Source organism: Pleurodeles waltl, chromosome 6 (genome assembly GCF_031143425.1).
Source record: "Pleurodeles waltl isolate 20211129_DDA chromosome 6, aPleWal1.hap1.20221129, whole genome shotgun sequence".
Taxonomy (NCBI): Eukaryota; Metazoa; Chordata; class Amphibia; order Caudata; family Salamandridae; genus Pleurodeles; species Pleurodeles waltl.
Window position 1 is genome coordinate 468,748,963 of NC_090445.1, and position 19,946 is coordinate 468,768,908.

The following is a 19,946-nucleotide window of genomic DNA, read 5'->3' on the forward strand; positions in this document are numbered from 1 at the left end:
TAGATACTGTCCTTGTTGAATATGCTCTAGGTTGCCTTTCTAGAGGTTTTCCTGCTGCAGAATGACAGAACCAGATGGTTGCTGATAGCCATCTTGCTATCATCGTCTTTGTTACTGCAGTGGCCTGTCGGCCAGTTCTGTAAGAGAGTAACAATTGATCAGACTTGCAAAAAGTTTTAGTGCATTGGAGATAGTAAATTAGTCATCTCTTTACATTCAACGTGTAGAGGATCTTGATGCTGGTGCTGCCGGAGAACAACAGGTTGATTGAGATTAAATTGAGAGAGAATATTAGGAATTGATTTTTTATTTGTTTTGAGAATTATGAAATCCCCAGTAAAACGTAGAAAAGGTTTTTGTGTAGCGAAAGCTTGGATTTTACTGACTCTTCTGGTGGAAATGAGGAAAGCTATCTTCCATGTAAGAAACTTGGGTTTCCCTTCTGGATAGGTTCAAACGGGGATTTCATTAATTGTGAGAGAACAACATTAAGGTGCCATTCTGAAGGGGGCAACTGGAGGAAAAGCCCTGAATAAACCTTTCATGAACTGCTTAATTAGTTGTGATGAACAAAGGGAGGCCTCGTCTGAAGAACGTCTGTATTTCAAAATTGTTGCGGAATGCACTTTTACTGAGGAATGCACAAGCCCGGATTTTGCAAGCATTAGAAGATAATGTAACATTTGTTCTGGAGAGACGTCATACGGGTGCAAGTCATTTTGTTGACACCAAAAACAGAACCCCTTCCATTTAAGTCAATATATTTTGTTTGCACTGTCCGTTCTCACTTTAGAAAGTCTGTCTCTGCATTCTAGAGTGATCTTCAGATACTGGAACTCATGGAATTCAGGAGCCATGCATGCAAGTAAAGTGATGTCAGATCTGGATGCAAACCTTCCCCTTGGTGCATTGATAGTGGCACTGGAGTCGGTGGGAGGCGTATTGGTATGGCTTCTGACATCAGGAGCAGTTCCGTGTACCAGAACGATTAGTATTAGGCGATGACCTCGGGAATCAATGGAATGTGGGGAAAAGCGTATGCATAGATCCCAGACCACTGCATCGAAAGGGCATTCCTCCAAGACCCTCGAAGGGGATATTGACTTGCGTACAATTGGCATTTGGTATTCCTGTTTGTTGCAAAAAGATCTAGAGTTGGTCTACCCCTGTTGCGAATATTTTGTCTAGTTGGGTTTGATTCAGTTCCCATTCGTGACAATCGCTCTTGGCTCTGCTGAGTGCATCTACTAACGTGTTGTGCACTCCTGAGATGTGTTCGGCCTTCAAGGAGATGTTGTGGCTTGCTAGCCAGTTCCATAGCTCCTGTGCTTCTTGTGAGAGTGTTAAGGATTTCGTGCCTCCCTGCTTGTTAATATAATACATGCTGGTTGTGTTGTCTGTCCGCACCAGTACCTGAGAGCCTTGCATCCTTGGGAGGAAGGCCTGCAATGTGAGAAAGATGGCCTTGTATTCCAAGCTGTTGTTGGTTTGACCATTTTCCCTGGATTTGCAGATCTTGGCAATAAACTCCTCATCCTTCCATTGATGCATCCGTTGTAATTATAAACTCTGGGACTAAGGGCATTTAAGTGAGGCCATGAGAAAGATGAGACTGGTGAGCCCACCAGTCTAATGCCCTTATCATCTTTGACTCAACGAAAATGCAATCTTCAAACGATTCTTGTGATTGGTTCCACTGAACTTGTAATTCCTCTTTCAACAGTCTCATTCTGAGACGTGCATTTAGAACTCGGTTGATTGCGGAAGACATCATACCTAGGAGCGATTTGCATAATCTCACTGAAATGGACTTTCTTCTTGATATTGCTGTGGCTAAAGACGTCAGTCGCTTTTGTCGTTCCTGTGTAAGGAAAGCTTTGTTGTGCTATGTGTCTAGAACAGCCCCGAGAAATGTCATTCTCTGAGTAGGTATTTTGGAAGATTTTCTTTTGTTGACTGTGATACCTAACTCTTGAAAGAGCATAAGGCAGTCTTTTGTCGCTTTGAGTGTTTTCTGTGAAGTCAACGCTTTTAGTAACCAGTCGTCTGGGTATGGAAAAACCTGATGACCTTGTTTTTGGAGAGCAGACGCTACTGGGACAAACACTTAGTGAAATGCGTGGGGCTGACTTGAGTACGAAGGGAAGGACTCAAAACTGATAATGAGTACCAGCCACTATGAATCGAAGATACTTCTGATGCTTAGGATGAATGGGGATATGAAAGTATGCATCTTCCAAGTATAGAGATGTCATATAGTCTTTGTTGTTTAGGAGATTTAATATGTCAGAAAGAGTGATCATTCTGAAAGTTTGCTTGCAGAGGTATTTGTTTAGATGCCGCAGGACCAAAATAGGTCGCCATTTCCCTGTTTTCTTTCACACGAGGAAAAAGAGGGAATAGAACCCTTTTTCTCTCTGACCCAATGCAACTTTCTCTATTGCTCCTTTGTGAAGAATCAATTTGGTTTATTTTTCCAATAAGTGAAGATAAGGGGAATGTGCCCCTTTTGTTGGGTTGTTTGGTGGTTTCAGCGTAAATCCGAAGGTGTGGCCATTAAGTTACTATGTTCAATACCCAATGATCAGAGGTGATAGTTTTCCAGTTGTGGAGATATTTGCCCCTACTTGATGATGGAAAGGGTGAGAACTGGTACTTGGATTGGTTCATTGTTTGCGACCTGGATTGATGTGAGGATCACCGGCGAGCTCCCTGTTTAGAGAAACCAGCCATAGTTGGTTGACAGTATGTTTGCGGTGTTCTATATTGAAGTTGGTAAGGCTGAAATTGTTGGGAGCAGTTGTAAGAGCCTCTAAAGGTGCAAAAACCTTTCCCCCTTGCACCTCTGAAAGGCAATCTCCTATACTGCAAGGCACCTAGGGATTTGGCGGTGTCAGTGTCTGTTTTAATGGCAAGAAGAGCCTCATCTATGTGCTTGCCAAAAAGCATACTTCTGTCATAAGCCATATCCAGAATTTTTGTTTTCACTTCCGGTCGAAATGAAGTAGCTTTGAGACAATCCTGACGCCTCAGATCAGCAGAGCCTGCCAGGTGCCTGAACCCTGTGGATGCGATATCCATGGCTGTATCGATAATCTCAGAAGAGGCACGTTCTCCCTCCTGTAAGATCTTTTTTTGCCTGCTGTCTTTGGTCCTCTGGAATGAGATCTAGCATAGATTTAATGGCCGACCACATCTGTCTATCGTATTGTGCCAGGATAGCCAAGGCGTTAGCAGCTCTCACTGTAATGGCTGACATGAGGGAAAATCGTTTGCCTATAGTGTCAAAGTGGCACCAGTCTCTATCTGGTGATACTGAGATGGGGGCTGCCGGCGAACCTTTTAAGTTTGCAAATTGTTCTCCTCCTGTTGTTCTCTCTGTTTTACTGTTTCTGGTGCAGGGGGTTGTAAGAGCGGCTGGACTACTTGTTTATTTTTCAGTTCAACTGTGCTTGCAGGCTCATGCGCCCAATGCATGTTTATTTTAGCAAGACATGATAGATACTAGAACTTTATGGTGATTACAGTGCATGGGCGTACGGGACATCTTCGGTAATGAGTTTGTTTGCTGTGCCTGCTGTACCGGGGTTGTCCTGTAATGTGTTATTTTTTTAAACTGAAGCAATAAAAGTATATATATATACGTTTGCAAATGGTACCATACTTCCTATTCTGGTAGTTTTGACTGTGTGTTACCTTGCAGACTATTTGAGTTAACACCATACCTTTATCCCTCGAATACGTTTCAATTAGCAATATCATTTCCCATCTCTGCAATTGTCATTTTATCAACATCATTCATCTAATTATAAGTACATTGTTTTTTTTTGGCCTCTATACTTTCACTTCACTAATCTGCCCAAGTGCCAATCTTTCAATCGTTGAGCAACACTGAGTTACAAAATATTTTGGCCACTTTAAGTGGTTCAGTAAATGTACTTTGCCCTTTAAGCTCTTTCCTCTCCTTTCTCACTTTCACTGAGTCCCCAATGTCAACTGGGAACAATTTCACACCTTGTTCTTTTGTAAATTAGGAGTGTTCGATCGTGAAACCGACAGTAAGCGGCTAACTGATAACACCATAAAGCTTATAACTTTGTAAAAACATATTACTTACAGGTCTTCTTCCATAGTTCTTCAACACTGCTTTCGTAAATTTCCACCGTAAATTACAGCAGAATTTGCAGCATTTTCCTGTGCTGGGGCTAACTGACGTCATTTCTTTCGCTGAATATTCTTCCTTTTGAGCCACTTCGCTACTGTGTAAAGAAGGACTAATGCGTTCTTTGATGTAAGCAACGGTTTATTCAGCCCCAGAAACAGATCAATACAATACAGCACCCATCGAGCCCGGGAGGAGCTGCAGCGGTGAACAACAAACTCTCTAGCCTCAACCGTCTCCTGAATACTTTTGCATCACCATTCTACACCACATTCTACAATAAATACCGAAGAGACACCGTACAAATCTACCCCAATAAGCATTGACAAGCCGAAAAAAATCTCTAAACACGGATTTTTGTGTGTGTGTGTTTTTTTTTGAAGCACACAAGGGTAAAAGTTGGAAAACACATGCTCTCTTATGAAGTGAAACCTAAAAGGAAAAAAGAAGCTCCCTAAAAGTGAGCTGTGGAATGATACAAGTCAGCCAATCAAGAGGATGGCAAAGAAGCTGTGCTCTAATGGAACAAGATGGTCAAGAAAAGCTATAGAAAAAGAGGCAAAGAAATGAGTGACAATAAAGATCACCAAATGGCAGATTTTAAGCCCAGTGCAAGTTCTTGCTTGCGATGTCTGGTAGGCGAGACTTTAGAAAAATAAACTAACAACACAACTGCAAGAAAAAATACGAAGTAGATGAGGTAGGAGGAAACGCCTGTTTTATTTACTGTAAAGCAAAACATTATTGCCTTAAAGTCTGAACAAATTTTCTGTTCTCGACTACAAAAGACCGTTTAAAGCCTCGTTTACCACACTAGGTTTGCAAACGAAACCCAGATGTACCATGACATGTGATTTATTGTTACAACACACACTACATGGACCTTCTCATCGTCCCTCTTGCTTTACGCTGTAATTACATGTACACAGAACAAAAATCAGTGTCTTATAAACGGGTCGGTAATGTTAGGAAGTTACTGATTATGAGGGAGGGTGTCCGTATCCGATGGCCCTTTACACTCCAAGCGCAATCAGGGTAGAGTGTGATTTCTTTCTTAAGAAAGCAAATACCTCTCCACATACAGTTTCTAGTCTAAACTGCATCAGCAGTTGGTTCATGTGCCATTTTCACACATTCAACTTCTCTTTACAGTGAAGCACAACACTTGGAAATCAAGAAACATAATAAAACTCTACTGACCCATTTATCGGGTCATGACAAGCATTTTACCCTTCTCTCCAAGTTGTCTAGTGCCCAGAAACAGAGTAGCATTGTGGAACATCAAGGGAGTGTTAGAACTAAGAATGCATGACTGAGGCTGTTCTGGCAGTATGTGTGGTCACTGAGACTCCCTCTAATTGCCCAAGGGGATGGTAAACAGGATACTGCTGTTACCCCAGCACAACTCAGGATTATGATGCGGTGGGGTGAGTGGAGGGCAAAATAGAGAAGGTGGCATAAAACAGAAGGGGTTTTGAAGCCAGTGTTTTGAAGGCACAGAGAGATTGAGGTATGGGGCGTGCCTCTGGTAAAAGAGTGACATTGAAGTGAAATGGAATGTTCAGGGAGAGTGAGGATGGGAAGTGAAATTGAATTTGGCCTTTTGTGAGAGAACAGAGGAAAAGGGAGCATGTACCTTGTTTTGAGAGCAGTGGACGAACAGAATGCATGTGGCCAACCTAAGGTATGTGAGTGGATGCCAAGAGAGCATGCAGCCTAAAGTGGGAGAATGAGAGCAAGGGACACGTATGGAACGAACCTGTGGGGGTAAGATGTCTATTCAAAGGAATGGAACATTTACTGTGAAAGTGAAGGTGAAGTGAAAGTCTTTCTGGCGACCAAATCGAGGGTTTACAGAATAGAAGCTGCGGAGAAAATGTGGAGGATCAGAGAGCAAGGAAGAATAAGGTGAGAGGAAATAAAACAAGTTTGGCACCCACAGTCCATTTAATTTATTTGGACAGTAGGTGGGAGGAGTGGATCCCTTTACAGGACAAGCTGACTCCTGTAGCATTTGGCCCTTTACACAAGGAGATTTTGAAACAAATACAACAGGGGATAGCACCTTTTATTTTGGGTGGCTGTAATTCTGCACCTCAATATTGCTAGAAAAAGTGTGCTTGTAAACTGGTGTGATAACTACAAGTCACAGAGGTTTTCAGTACGCAGTGCACACATAATCAACAATTCAGATAAAACATCATACTGTTTAAATCACTAGCATCCTGTAGTAAAGCAACAATTATCATATATGCTTTAGTATATTGATTTTATTAAACCTAATACATTGATTTTATTGAAATTAACTTGAAAGACCAAGAACTAATGAAGTTAATAAAGTCAGTGCCAACTAACATTAGAAACAAAACAAACATCAGGCTCTACGTCATAATCTTTAGCATTTATGATGAGGACGGTCAATTCAATTTGTTCATTCTACACAATGTGTCTACTACTGTGTGTACAATAAATCACCACGAACGTTTCACCACATAATTAACCCGTTTTATTGACAAAGTTCGTGAATGTATTTTCCTGCACCTTATTTTTTGCAAGCCTGCCAGGTGTATGTGGATCTTCTGTACCAGAAGGAATGCTGCAATCCTTGCTCCTAGAACACTGATTTCAAATGGTGCTAGATACAAGGATGGTAAAATCTAAGCCACCATGTGAAACCAGTTTCTAGGGGAAGACATGCTGTTGTATAATCTTCGCCGTTAGACACATCATCTTAGCATTCTCTGCAAATTCGTTAATAACATGGATGTAATAATAATTGGTCATATACTGCAAATTGCATTTGTCACTATTTTTATGGTTATGAACTCCAGAACTGTTCAAATCACATATACATTACAGAAATTAGTAAAGTCGGTGTTTGATGCAGTTCATCTTCTGTACATAAATACACCTTTATTTTAGAAAACATGGCAGTAATTATGCACTCACTTTAGAGAAGGAGGTATTGATTGTGCAATACGACACACACATGGTCAAATTGCTCACGAAAATACAAGACTGTCACTGATAACCATTCCTTGTGTCAAACTGCTAATCGTTCACCTGAAAGACAAAAACAGTAAAGTAACTCAGATAAGGGTTGCTATTAATCAAGAAAACTTGTTGCAAGTATGAACATTAGCTGTCTTATCTCACTACTTTTAAGATTTCAACAAAAACGTACTTCTAGCTAAATTGGATCAATAAATAAACATGCTGCATTTGGAACACAATACAGTTTTGGCAAGATGCACATTTAACTCCTCATTGTGTACCTGCCAAATAGGACGAAAGAGTTAAGGATTTAAATATCCCCAAAGACCAGACGAAAGGAAATAAATGTTATAGTGTACGATTCAAAGATGTTCTAAAAGGGTTCAACAAATAATTGCTCTGATGTCATGGTAGTGTTCACTATTCAAACCAATTCAAACATTGTTATCGTTTTAGGATCAGACGTCTTGAGCCATAAAGTGCCTCAAACAAGAAACTTACATAATGAATATGCATAGCGCTATTCTACAGGGCTTCTCAGTGTTGACATAGGATGTTGTCATGGGCCGTATGATGTAAACACTGAATAAGAACGAAAATGATGGGGAAGACGGGATGTACACAATTATAAAAAGGCAATGTAAATACAATAATGTGAAACACTCTCAGGCGCCGAGTAAGAGTGTAGCGTATAAGGTAGGGTTTTCCCAACGCCCTCACATTTCCCATATAAATTTCACCAGGCTACATCTGGCGAAATCTGTACGAGGAAGGTTGCTGGGGTGCGGCCTTTTCCTCGAAACTCTTAAATTCTCATCTGTGTGCAAACTTTAATTGGCGAGATTAGGGTGAAATTCAGATCATTGCGCAATGAGACCGTTAGCAGAGAAACACTGTGATTGTCCTACTTATCAGGTTTTCTCGGTCATTTGGAGACAGGTTTCAAAGTGCCAGCTGGTGATTCATGTGCCTCATACATAAACAAGTACTTGGAAATATCTGCGTGAGACATCTTTACAATGTGTTGGCGAACGACCTGTACGGGTGGCAGTAAAAAGCCAACTATTTGCAATGGAATAAGTCTCGCATTTGCTTGAGTTAGAGCTAGTGACATTGTAAATTCATAAATGGACTTTTCTTGCCACATAAATTAGTCAACCCTGCCTCACAATTTTGTTTTTTCCTGCCACATAGTTCCATTGGCACTGCATATAACTAAAGCACTTCCATTTACCTTCTTCCTCTACAGGGAGTGCAGAATTATTAGGTAAATTAGTATTTTGACCACATCATCCTCTTTATGCATGTTGTCTTACTCCAAGCTGTATAGGCTCGAAAGCCTACTACCAATTAAGCATATTAGGTGATGTGCATCTCTGTAATGAGAAGGGGTGTGGTCTAATGACATCAACACCCTATATCAGGTGTGCATAATTATTAGGCAACTTCCTTTCCTTTGGCAAAATGGGTCAAAAGAAGGACTTGACAGGCTCAGAAAAGTCAAAAATAGTGAGATATCTTGCAGAGGGATGCAGCACTCTTAAAATTGCAAAGCTTCTGAAGCGTGATCATCGAACAATCAAGCGTTTCATTCAAAATAGTCAACAGGGTCGCAAGAAGCGTGTGGAAAAACCAAGGCGCAAATTAACTGCCCATGAACTGAGAAAAGTCAAGCGTGCAGCTGCCACGATGCCACTTGCCACCAGTTTGGCCATATTTCAGAGCTGCAACATCACTGGAGTGCCCAAAAGCACAAGGTGTGCAATACTCAGAGACATGGCCAAGGTAAGAAAGGCTGAAAGACGACCACCACTGAACAAGACACACAAGCTGAAACGTCAAGACTGGGCCAAGAAATATCTCAAGACTGATTTTCCTAAGGTTTTATGGACTGATGAAATGAGAGTGAGTCTTGATGGGCCAGATGGATGGGCCCGTGGCTGGATTGGTAAAGGGCAGAGAGCTCCAGTCCGACTCAGACGCCAGCAAGGTGGAGGTGGAGTACTGGTTTGGGCTGGTATCATCAAAGATGAGCTTGTGGGGCCTTTTCGGGTTGAGGATGGAGTCAAGCTCAACTACCAGTCCTACTGCCAGTTCCTGGAAGACACCTTCTTCAAGCAGTGGTACAGGAAGAAGTCTGCATCCTTCAAGAAAAACATGATTTTCATGAAGGACAATGCTCCATCACACGCGTCCAAGTACTCCACAGCGTGGCTGGCAAGAAAGGGTATAAAAGAAGGAAATCTAATGACATGGCCTCCTTGTTCACCTGATCTGAACCCCATTGAGAACCTGTGGTCCATCATCAAATGTGAGATTTACAAGGAGGGAAAACAGTACACCTCTCTGAACAGTGTCTGAGAGGCTGTGGTTGCTGCTGCACGCAATGTTGATGGTGAACAGATCAAAACACTGACAGAATCCATGGATGGCAGGCTTTTGAGTGTCCTTGCAAAGAAAGGTGGCTATATTGGTCACTGATTTGTTTTTGTTTTGTTTTTGAATGTCAGAAATGTATATTTGTGAATGTTGAGATGTTATATTGGTTTCACTGGTAATAATAAATAATTGAAATGGGTATATATTTTTTTTTGTTAAGTTGCCTAATAATTATGCACAGTAATAGTCACCTGCACACACAGATATCCCCCTAACATAGCTAAAACTAAAAACAAACTAAAAACTACTTCCAAAAATTTCAGCTTTGATATTAATGAGTTTTTTGGGTTCATTGAGAACATGGTTGTTGTTCAATAATAAAATTAATCCTCAAAAATACAACTTGCCTAATAATTCTGCACTCCCTGTAGTTGCAGCCAAAAAGGAACATGTTGCCATTTAGCATCCTAATTTGAATCTGCCATGCTAATTTCAACAGAATATCACAATCACTACCCCACCATCAGAGTTGCTGGCTGGCTAACACAATTCCCCCCCACAAAAAAACAACACAAGACAGCCATGGAGGAGTAATGAGAGAAATAAACTAGAACGGTCATCCAAACATATCAAGAGTGTTAAAACAGTCATAGTGTAATAACGATGTTGAGTTGGCCTGAATAATGGTCATAACTGCAATAAGGAGAGATTAATAAAACATATCATGTAAACCCAATAAAAACCTTTTATCAGAGATAAACTTTTGGCATTAGACTGTAATGCTCAGAATAGCCCCTAGAGGACACCACAATGAAAATACAATTTGTTAGAAACATGGTCATGCAACCATGTAGTAACCGCCCCTAGAGGACATAACCACATGAAAAGAAAATGTCAGAAATGAATGCACTGTGACCATATATTTAGCCCCAGAGGGCAAATCACATTACACGTTGTTAGGGCTAGCAAGCCTACTACAATGGAATTACAAACAAAGCCTTTAAAACACAAACTACTCCCAGCTATAAAACAAAAGTTACAACCATGAGAGGGGTTATTATTTTGGGGTCCTCACTAACATAGTGTGGGGACCCAAAGATTATGTAGACAGAAAGAGCACATTGTGGTGAATGTTTTGAAGGTGGGTCCATTGTTCTAGAACCACCACAGGCTGAGTTGTGCGCAAAAATGTTTTGTAAAAGTAATGCGCTGCAAAGCATTATAGGGCAAGTTTTTGTGCCGCAAATATTGTACTATGTTAATATGTTTAATGTACAGCTTACAACAGCCCCTAGAGGACACCACAATGAAAATAGCATTTGTAAGAAACATAGTCATGTAACCATATAGTTAGCCCCTAGAGGGCATAACCACACAAAAAGAAAATGTCAGAAAGTACTGCAGGGTAGCCATATATTTAGCCCCTAGAGGACATAGGCCCTCATTCCAACCCTGGCAGTCTCCGCCAGGGCGGAGGGCAGCGGAAGCACCGCCAACAGGCTGGCGGTGCTTCCTGGGCTATTCTGACCGCGGCGGTAAAGCCGCAGTCAGAAAAGGGGAACCGGCGGTTTCCCGCCGGTTTTCCCCTGGCCCAGGGAATCCTCCATGGCGGCGCTGCTTGCAGAGCCGCCATGGGGATTCCGACCCCCTTCCCGCCAGCCTGTTTCTGGCGGTTTTCACCGCCAGAACCAGGATGGCAGGAACGGGTGTCGTGGGGCCCCTGGGGGCCCCTGCACTGCCCATGCCACTGGCATGGGCAGTGCAGGGGCCCCCTAACAGGGCCCCATACAGATTTTCACTGTCTGCTTTGCAGACAGTGAAAATCGCGACAGGTGCCACTGCACCCGTCGCACCCCTGCAACTCCGCCGGCTCCATTCGGAGCCGGCTTCCTCGTTGCAGGGGCTTTCCCGCTGGGCGGGCTTTTGGCGGTCGCCCGCCGGCCCAGCAGGAAAGTTGGAATGGCCGCTGCGGTCTTTTGACCGCGGGGCGGTCATTCGGCGGTAACCGCATGGTCAGAATGACCGCCATAGTGCCTTACACATTTTCTGAGCTAACAGGCCTACTGTAATGATATTACAAACAAGGCCCTTAAAACACAAACTACTCCTAGCTGTAAAACAAATGTTCCAGACATGAGAGAGCTTACACAGGCACTGAATGGTGGGAGGGGTTATTATTTTGGGGTCTCCACTAACGTAGATGATGAAGACAGAAGAAGCATGTTATTGTGAAAGTTTTGGTGGTGGTCTCATTGTCTGAGGACTACCACAGGCTGAGTTATGAGCAAAAATGTTTTCTAAAAGTAATGGCCTGGAAAGCATTATGGGGTGAGTTTCCCGAGCGCAGTGAATATTGTAGTATCGCCTCTCGCACAGTTTCTGGAGCGCGGCTTTGAGTATTTCTGTGTTTTTTATGTAAAGCATTTATCAATTATGAGTGTTTTTGTGAAACATATGGAGCGTGAAGGGAAGAGCCAAAATAAATTACTCTGATTAAGTAACAGTGTGAACAATCTGACGTGCATTAATATCGCAATGGAGTTTGCTCTGTTCTGCACTGTGAGCACCGTGCCCGCCATGGGGCACGAATGGGAGAAACAACAGAGAAAATAAAATAGTTCGCCCTCGCTGATGTATAATGGCAATCGTGCAATTATCCATGTAACAGGGTCAGTTTGCAAGGGTGCAACAAAACTGCCCCAAGGCGGGACAAACGTAAAGTGTAAATGTAAACCAAGGGATTTTTGAAACGCACGAACGAGTTAAAGTGGTTGCCATGGTTAAAAGCCCACAGAATACTTACAACAGGTCAAAAAGAGTTTGCGGCTTGACCTAAAAACGTAGAGCAGAAATAAACAGTTTTCTACATATTAAGGATTTTCCATGAACTGTGAGCCTTTTTGTACATTTCAATATTCAGAAAATGTTTACATTAAAATTAGTTTAAATGTCAGGAGGTCTAATATCTAACAGAGATGGCTCTCTGTCTATCACCTAGAGCTTTTTTAGTTATTACTTCAAACCACCTTAGCAATCCAGGGTGCAATGCTTGTGACTGAAGGTAGGCAAACCCAAAGAATGTGAGCTCTCTTCACTGTGGATACATGACAGGATTATAGGAGACACAGACTATAACGGTACCACATCAGGGCAAAAGGCCCAAAAAAGAATAGAAAAGCTCTATGTTTGCAACTTACTAGTGAGGAGTAAACAAAATGCCCAGGATGCGAAACATAAAACGACATGTGAAACGTGTTTACCAGCGCTTCCAAATATACAGCAAAGGAAAGAATGTATAAACTGAAGAATGACACAACAGAGTACTAGAACTACCCAACCAGTGGCAAAAAGAAAAAAAGAAAAGGAAACAGCTACAGATCTTACCTTGGTAAGAGAAGGAGATTCATTTTTTTAACTCACTGTATTTACACAATATTTAGTTCATCCTAGTGAGGAGGAGAAGGAAGGAGAACCATCAAATATGGAGAAAATGTTACTTACCCAGTAGACATCTGTTTGTGGCATGTAGTGCTGTAGATTCACATGCTTTGCATACGTCTACCATCTAGTGTTAGGCTCAGAGTGTTACAAGTTATTTTTCTTCGAAGGTTTACGAGTCACGGGATTGAGTGACTTCTCCTGTCGGTGATAATGCGCATGGGCATTGAGTTCTTTGTTAAATTGTTTTTCCCGCAGGAGGGTGACGTAAAGAGTGTATAAATGTTAAGAAATGAGATGTCCATGCAATGTATATACATATTTACAATATATATGACTACAACGGCCACAGAAGTCCGGGGAGGAGGGAGGGCACATGTGAATCTACAGCACTACATGCCACGAACAGACATCTACTGTGTAAGTATCTGTAGGAAAGTAGCCCCTTTCTAGTATGGTTACCCCCACTTTCTGGCCTGTTCGTCACTGTGTTCACTGGGATACTGCTAACCAGGGCCACAGTGATTATGCACTCTCTTTTAAACTTGGATGCTGGAACCTTTTTCACCCCACATTTGGCATACTGGTGCCCTTATGTAAGTCCCGAGTATATGGTACCTAGATACCCAGGACATTGGGTTAACAGGGGATCTCTATGGGCTGCAGCATGTACCATGCCACTCATAGGGAGCCAATGCAAAGTGTTCTGCAGGCCTGTCATTGCAGCCTGCGTGAAAGGGTTCATGCACTCTTTCACCACCAGGTCACCATAAATCATCCCTATGGCAGGCCCTCCTAGCCCAGAGAGCAGGGTGCAAGTACCTGTGTGTGTGAGGGCACCCCGCACTATCAAAGGTGCCCACACAAACTCCAGTTCCATTCTCCTGGACTTCATGAGTGCGGGGACGTCATTTTATGCATGTTCTGGACATAGGTCGTGACCTATGTCCAGCTACAAAATGAAAACTCCGAACCTAGGCATGTTTGGTATCAAACATGTAGGAATCATACCCCAATACTGTTGCAAGTACTAGCAGTATGATTCTATACACTCTGGGGGCTCCATAGAGGACCCCCAGCGTTGCTATCACCAGTCTTACAGGGTTTTCCGGGCAGCCCAAGCTGCTGAACTGATCAAGCCCAGGAAGGCAGAATAAAGGGTTTCCTTTGGGAAAGTGAGGTAACACCTTCTCCCTTTGGAAATAGGTGTAACTGGCTTGGGAGGGGTAGCCTCGCCAAGCCACTGGTATGCTTTGAAGGGCACATTTGGTGCCCTCTGTGCATAAACCAATCCACACCAGTTCAGGGACCGCCAGTCCCAGCTCTGGTGCGAACCTGGACAATGGAAAGGGGAGTGACCACTCCCCTGCCCATCACCACCCTAGGGGTGGTGCACAGAGCACCTCCAGAGGGTCACATGTTTCAGCCATCTTGTTTCCAAGGTTGGCAGGGAACTGTGGGAGCATCTGAGTGGTCAGGCAGGTAACGTCAGAGCCCCCTCCTGATAGGTGCTTACCCGGTTAGGTGACCAATTCCCCTTTCAGGGCTATTTAGTGTCTATCCCTTGGGTGGGTCCTCAGATTCGACATGCAAGACTCCAGCAGGAATCCTCTGCAAAGCTTACTTTCCTCTTCTAGCCACTGGAACCGCAAATGGACTTCACAGGAACCTACAATCTACAATCTACAGCTGCAGCAATGGCTCTGTTCTGCAACATTGTTTCTCAGGCTCCTTCCAACAACCGCAACATTTCCCCGGCTGTGCATCCTCCGAGGGAGGCAAGTCTTCAGTCTGCACCAAGAAGCAAGAATGAATCTCCCTAGGAGTCAAAGAGTCATCCCCCGCATCCCCAGGCACTTGCTGCAACGACGACCGGCTGCGTGGATCTCTACTCATCTTGAGCTGCGTGTTTCCTGCATTACAGGTGGTAGTCCGGAGTAGTCCTCTTGGTCCTCTCTGCCAGCTGTCCAACTTTGGTGGAGGTAAGCCCTTCCACGCAGGACAGTACTGCCGTGCACAGTGTCTCTTGCAGCTGCCAAGGCTTGTTTGCATCTCCTCCAAGGGATTTTCAGATGACGTATAGCTCCAGTCCATAGCACTCCTTCCTGTGACGCACAGCCCTCTGCGTGGTTTTCCTGTTGCGTGGGATCTCTTACTATAGTGCTGCGTGGGCTCGTTCTACGACTTCTGTGTGCCCGTCCTGTGGGTGTTGCTGCCTCTGCTCCTGTGGACTCTCTGCGACACCGAGGGTCCCCTGTTACTCCCCCTCCTGGGTTGAGTCTTCCTGGGCCTTGCTGGTCCCGGGCAGCACCACTTTTCCACGAACTGCAAGTTTGCCTTTGCCAAGGCTTGTTGGTGGAATTCCTGCACCAACATCCGTCTACCTGTCTGCTATCTTCACTCCAGCATGGGACATCTTCTGCATCTATCAGGAACTCTTTTCTGGCTCCAGGGCTGCAGTGCTGACCTGTTCTTCATCACCCTCGACCAACTTCTGCAAGTACAGCTGGGTGGGTAGTAGCTCCTACTCCTCCTGGACTCCACTGTGACTCTCGGACTTGGACCCCTCTCTCCACAGGTCTTCTTTTTCAGGAATCCACCGCTGGTTTCTTGCAGTCTTGTCTGGGTGTCTTCTTTTCTTCTTTTTCCTCCTTTTTGTGTGGTTTGGGGACATTCCAGTGATTTATTCCTGCTTTCCTGGTCGCTGGGGTGGGGAGGGGGGTACTGTATTACTTACCTCTGTGTTTTTCTAGTACTCTTAGCTCCCCTCCACACATTCCACTTTCCGAGGTGGGTGTCCTGTGTTCGCATTCCATTTTTTTAGTCTATGGTTGGTGCTCCCCCTATTGGTTATTGCTATTTGCACTGTTTTCTAACCTTTTTTTGTGCCTATTTCTGATTGCTAGTGTAAATATTTAGTGTATTACTTACCTTCTATTGGAGGGCTACCCTTCTAGTATTTTGTGGTACTATGTTCCAAAAATAAAGTACCTTTTTTTTGTACATCTGAGTGTTTTCTTTCATGTGTGTAAGTGCTGTGTGTCTACAGTGGTATTGCATGAGCTTTGCATGTCTCCTAGATATGCCTTGGCTGCTCATCCGCAGCTACCTCTAAAGAACCTGGCTCCTAGACACTGCCTGCACTTCACTATGGGGGGATACCTGGACCTGGTATAAAGTGTAAGTACGTTGGGTACCCACCACACACCAGGCCAGCTTCCTAAAGTAACATTTCTCTTTCAACTGCATGTGTAGCTGTAGATCCACATGCTTTGCATAGACTGCAAAGCAGTCCCCTCCCTAAAATAAGCAGTGGCTAGCTTGCAGGAGTTGGACATTTGCATGTTGGCGAGATAATACATCCACACAGTAGTGTTTAGTAAATGTGTGTGGTGTAGACCATGAGTCAGCTTTAAATATGTCTGCCATTGGTATATTTCCCAAGAATGCCATTGAAGCTCCTTTCTTTCTAGTGGAGTGTGCTTTTGAGGTTACTGGTAACCGTCTTTTAGCTTTAAGATAGCAAGTTTGATACACTTTACTATCCATCTGGCAAATCCATTTTTTCAAATAGGATTACCTTTGAGTGTTTCTAAAAATGCCACAAAGAGTTGTTTGGAGTTTCCGAAATGTTTTGTTCTATCTATATAGTACATGAGGGCTCTTTTAACATCAAGTGTGTGAAGAGCTCTTTCAGCCACTGAATCTGGCTGAGGAAAGAAGACTGGCAATTCTACTGACTGATTGATATGAAAATGCGAAACTACCTTTGGTAGGAATTTTGGATTTGTTCTAAGAACTAATTTGTCTTTATGGATTTGAAAGAAAGGTTCTTGTAAAATGAATGCTTAGATTTCACTAACTCTTCTCAAAGAAGTAATTGCTACTAAAAAATTAACTTTCTCTGGAATACATGGGTTCAAGTGGTGGCCCCATAAGTCTTGTGAGTACAATATTAATATTCCATACAGAGGCTGGAGGAAAGCTTGGTGGAATAATTCTTGTAAGACCTTCCATAAAAGCCTTTATGAAAGGAATCCTGAACAGGGAAGTATGTTGTTTATTTTGGAGGTAAGCAGCTATAGATGTTAAATGGATTCTAATAGAGAATTATGCCAAATTTGCTTTTTGTAAGTGTAACAAACAACAAACAATATCCTGTAGTGAACCTTTAAGTGGATCAATATGTTTTGGGTTGACAATAGTAGACAAAACGGTTCCATTTAGCTGCATAACACTGTCTAGTTGGGGGTTTGCTTGCTTCCATTTGGAATATCCATACATTCAGATGGAATTTGTAAATAGCCAAACTCTATGACTTTAGGAGCCAAATCGCTAGTTTGAGTAAGCTGGGATTTGGATGTCTGATTTGGCCTCTCCTTTGAGTTAACAAATCTGGTCTGTTTGGTAGCTTTTGATGTGGTCCAATAGTGTTCTGTACCACGATGACGGGCCCATGTGGGAGATATGAGTATCATGGTGACTGAGGTTTGTTTAATCTTTTTTTATCAGAAATGGAATTAGTGGGAGAGGTAGAAAAGCGTAAGCAAATATCCTTGATCAATTCATCCAGAGCATTGCCCTTGGATTGAGGGTGTGGGTACCTGGATGTGAAGCTTTGGCATTTTGCGTTTTCTTTTGTAGCGAAAAGGTCTGTGTCTGGGGTTACCTACATTTAGAAGTATTGCTGTTTCACTTGTGGATGAATTTCCCATTCGTGGACTTGTTGCTGTGTCCTGCTTAAGAGATCCGCTAGTTGATTGTGTATCCCTGGAAGATACTCTGCCAGTAATTAAATCGGTTTGTGAATTGCCATGTCCAAATTGTGCTAAAAGGGACAATTGTGATGAGTGTGACACCCTCCCCTCTGGTTTTGCAGATAATACATTGTGGTCATATTATCTGTCCTTATTAACATTATCTTGTGTGTGATTTGTGTCTGAAAAGCTTTGAGTGCTAGGAATACTGCTAGTAATTTCAAGTCGTTTATTTAAGTCTGTTGAATTGAGTCCCATTCCCCCTGTATAGTGAGGTTGTTGAGATGTGCTCCCCAACCTATCATTGATGCATCTGCTGTGATTGTGGTCTGAGGCACAGGGTCCTGAAAGGGCCGCCCCTTTGATAGGTTGGAGTAATTCCACCATTGCAGAGAGCGGTGTGTTTGGTGGTCAAACAACACTAGATACTGAATTTGACCCTGTGCCTGAGACCATTCTTAAGAAAGACACTGCCTTAGTGGTCGTATGTGCAGTCTCGCACTGGGTACTATTACTATGCATGAAGCCATCATTCCCAATAGTTTCATCAACAACTTTACTGTATAATTGGTGTTGAATTGTACTTGAGATAAGAGATTGTGAAATGCTTGAATTCTCACTGAGTTTGGGCATTCTAATTCTGATTGAGTGTTCAGAATTGCTCTCAGATACACTTGTATCTGTGATGGCTGCAGGTGAGATGTGTGGTAATTGATACTGAATCCTAGATTTTGTAGGATGTCTATAGCATATTGAATATGTTGTTGACTGGCCTCTATAAGCCAGTCGTACAGATATGGGAATCATGTATGTGTTGTCTTCTGAGGAATTCTGCAACCACCGCTAAGCATTTGGAAAACACCCTTGTTGCTATTGTTACCCCGAATGGTAGCACCTTGAATTGGTAGTGCTTTCCTGCTATAACAAATCTTAGATACTTTAGATGTGCTGGATGTATTGGAATGTCGAAATAAGCATCCTTGAGGTCTAACGGTGACATGTAATCCTGTTTTTGAAGTAGGAAAATTATGTCTTGTAGAGTGAACACATGAAATTGTTCTGAAAGGATGTATAGATTGAGGGGTCTGAGATCTAAAATTGGTCTCAGAGTACCATCTTTCTTTGGTATGAGGAAGTATAGTGAATACATTCCAGATCACTGTTGGGATATAGGAACTATCTCTATGGCTCAGTGGAATAGTAGTGATTGTACCTCCTGTTTCAATAAGGTGAGATGTTCCTGAGTAAGTCTGTGTGAACAATGGGGAATGTTTGGTGGAGCAGAGATGAGTTCTAGACAATAGCTATGTTGGATAATTTACAGAACCCATTGATGTGTGGTGTTGCTGTGCCACTGTGTGTAAAACTTTAACAGTCTTCCTCCCACAGGAGGTGTATGCTCTGTGGGGATTTGTAAGAAGTCACTGTTTTGATGAGGTAGGGGAGCCTATGGGATTGGCTGATTTACCTCCTCCTCGATAATTAGATCATTTGTAAGAGCCTCTGAATGAACCTCTGTTATAGAAGTGTGACCCTTGTTTTTGTTGTGAAGTGGATGGTTCTGTGGTTTATGGTTTGAAATCACCCCTAAATTGTGGATCGAGGAAAGTGCCCCTCGTGGGTGTGGTGTATAATACACCTATGGCTTTAGCTGTCTCTAAGCCCTTTTCAAGCTTTTCTATTGTGGGAATCAACCTCTGGCACAAATACATTTTCTTTATCGAAGGGCGTGTTTAATACCGCTTGCTGTATCTCTGGCTTAAGTCCTGAAGCTGTTAGCCATGTATGTCCCCTAATGATTATGCTTGTGTTGACTCCACTTGCTGCTGTACCAGCTGCATCTGTAGCACATCTAATTGCGGTTAGAAATAGCCTGTCCTTCTGCTACTATTTGTTGACCTCTTTGTTGATGTTCCGGTGGAAGATATTGTAACAAATCTTCCATCTGATCCCAATGAGCCCTGTCATACCTTGCTAGGAGTGCTTGGGAGTTAGCAGTCCTCCAATGGTTAGCCGCTTGAGTAGCAACTCTTTTACCTGCTGCATCCAACTTTCAACTTTCTTTATCTGAAGGAGGAGCATCTCCTGTAGACTGGCTATTGGCTTGTTTTCTGGCTGCACTAACCAATATAGAATCAGGTGGTAATTGTGCCCTAATAAATACTGGATTAGAGAGTGCAGGTTTGTATTTTTTATCAACCCTGGGTGTCATGATT

The 19,946-nt window shown here is 42.9% G+C and overlaps 1 long non-coding RNA gene across 5 annotated transcripts in view; it reads right to left on the reverse strand.

Annotated features, from left to right (window-relative positions):
* Positions 1-19,946, reverse strand: part of LOC138299907 (uncharacterized) — a 770,123-nt gene that overhangs the window by 428,098 nt on the left and 322,079 nt on the right. For all 5 annotated transcript variants that reach the window (XR_011204848.1, XR_011204850.1, XR_011204851.1 and 2 more), the window contains one exon: positions 7,112-7,225. This is a non-coding gene — a long non-coding RNA (uncharacterized lncRNA). The remainder of the gene's footprint in view (positions 1-7,111; positions 7,226-19,946) is intronic.